Source organism: Abramis brama (assembly GCF_963993115.1).
Source record: "Abramis brama genome assembly, chromosome: 20".
Lineage (NCBI taxonomy): Eukaryota > Metazoa > Chordata > Actinopteri > Cypriniformes > Leuciscidae > Abramis > Abramis brama.
Genome location: NC_139982.1, coordinates 34577970 through 34580305, shown reverse-complemented (window position 1 = coordinate 34580305; position 2336 = coordinate 34577970). Strand labels below are relative to the sequence as shown.

General features: G+C 35.6%; 1 long non-coding RNA gene across 1 annotated transcript; it reads left to right on the top strand.

Moving 5' to 3' along the window:
* The first annotated feature begins 300 nt into the window (after nt 1-300).
* Nucleotides 301-1588, top strand: LOC311071124. Its single transcript, XR_014603761.1, has 3 exons — nt 301-521; nt 756-887; nt 1153-1588. It is a non-coding gene; the product is annotated as an uncharacterized lncRNA (long non-coding RNA).
* The last annotated feature ends 748 nt before the right edge of the window (nt 1589-2336 follow it).

Sequence of the window (2336 nt, the reverse complement as noted above, 5' to 3'; positions counted from 1 at the left end):
TTGATACTATTAGAGAGAAGATTATAACCACGCAACCACAGCATGTGTGTTAGACCCTATTCCGACATAGTCACAACATTTACTCCAGTGAAGTCCTTTTCTTTAAGTCTTCACTACACAGAACAGTTGGACATCAACACTGTTATTTAAAAACACAAAGTTCAATAAACACAAGAGCTTGCTAACGTTATAGTGTTTCCCTGATCTGTGTTCCTCCCAGTAACCGTCTGACCAGTGACTCTACTGGGTTATGATCTGTTACACACGCCCCTTAAAACACAGCAGATCAAAGTGAAAGTGAAACTGCAATTTAACTTACAGCGATCAAACGACTCCGGTTTCTTCTCTGTTCATTGTAATTTTCTGCTAAAACTGATTCAGAATGATCTATCAGGTCCTCATCAACTTTAATGACAAGAAGAATAAACCATTAGAAGTGGCGGATTCATTAGAAAGGTTTGAGAAAACCACCATCTTAGAACTGAAGAAGAAATTCAATGAAAAGAATCCTGGAGCTCCTGGTAAGTTCAAATATTTATTAACTCTTCATTGCTCTTAACACAGAGCAATTACATGTCTTTTCTTTTTCTTTTGGCATTAAAACATTTAAACTGCACTAAATAAATAAATAAAATTAGCAATTATCTGTCCATAAACAGCATTTGTTGTTTAAGGTATCAATTATTTTGATATTCATGTGTCAACATGTCATTTGAGCTGTTCATCATATGTTAATAATGTTTTTCTTTTGTCAGACCCAGATCAATTATGAGTGACTTTTGGAAAAGATCCACTGCAAGACCATCAAACACTTGGGTCTTATAATATTAAACATTTATCTGTTCTTCTCTTTGTGTTGAAAATGCCCAGTGGAGGAGGAGGACCAGGTATGACTCGTGCTTTCATATGCTGAAACTTTGAGACATCAAATCATTGCTTATTTTTTTAAAGTAGATTTGATTTTTTGTTTTTATCATAAGCTAAATATTAAGAATAACAAATCGTGTAATTTTACATCCTCTGCATGTCACAGAAATGTCATAATTTATTATTCACATTGACACACATACACGTGTATAAAGAATAATGACATTTATTTTGCATCAACATTAAGACTTGATGTCTTATTTTTAACTTTTTTGTCTCTCATAGACCCAAACCCACCGGGAGGAATTCCCAGGTCTGAATCCATGGAAAGAATATATTTAAGAACAATGAACAACCCGAATTCAGGAAAATCTTGTAAAACGCAATAAAATCACAAATCTGTGATTTGTAAATTTTCTTCAACCTTTATCTATCTGACAAAAGTACAAAGAAATGTCCAGTGATTTTGTATTTTTGTACACAAACACATTTTGGTCGGGATGGAGGCAAAACACAAGTGAAAAGATTATATAATATCCAAGTTAAACTCTTTTGAAACGGTCCACAATGAGCAGGTGAACTGGTAATAAGTGTAAAACATTATATTCTTAAATTTCTCAATGTTTGGACTGACACTATTTTCTTCTAGATACTGTACAGCAGAAACTAACTTTGTTGCATTATTTTCCTGTTATCTCAGTAAATCTGCTTTGGAACTCTCTGTGTTGTGTTCAGTGCTATAGAAATAGAGGAGAGTTGAGAGGATTATCCACCGAAGCCTCGGTCTTTACAAGCAAAGCTTCAAATTTCACTGAATTGTTAAACAATGAAAAAAAATCTAATTTCTCAATGCAAGATTGTGTCTTTCACCATCTCCCATACATGATATTGTGAAAGATTCAGGGAATCCAGATGAATCCGTGGATTAAGGGTAAGGCAGGAGACCTCTGCTGAATGTGCGTGACCTTTGACCCCTCAGACGGCTCTGCATGAGAAGCCATCAAGTTCTCAGTGTGCTCAGGAGTACTCTAGAAAACACTGAACACAGTCTGCTAATGTGTGTGTGTGCACTAACATGGATGGGTTAAATTCAGAGACTGTGTGTTTCCACACTTGGCCATCACGTGTCACTTCGCTTATAACTGGCATTCAGAGTTTAATGTTTTCGCTGATTGCTGGTCATAAAACACTGATTTGTCCCAGAGCGTTGGTCAACTCATCTCAAAAACAAATTCAATACAATGTTCAAAGAATTTTCAATCCGTTCTCCTCCACTTTTGAACTTGACGTCTGTTGTTCAGCTGATGTTGAAGAATCAGCATCTTTACAGGAAAACTGCAGTTCTGTTCATCAGTAAGGTGAAACCCAGACCCGTTATAGATCTAAATATACCCTAATTAACTGACAGCTTTCATCATGGTAGATGTTTGATTGATCAATACTCTAGAAACAGACAATATTGAACTGTA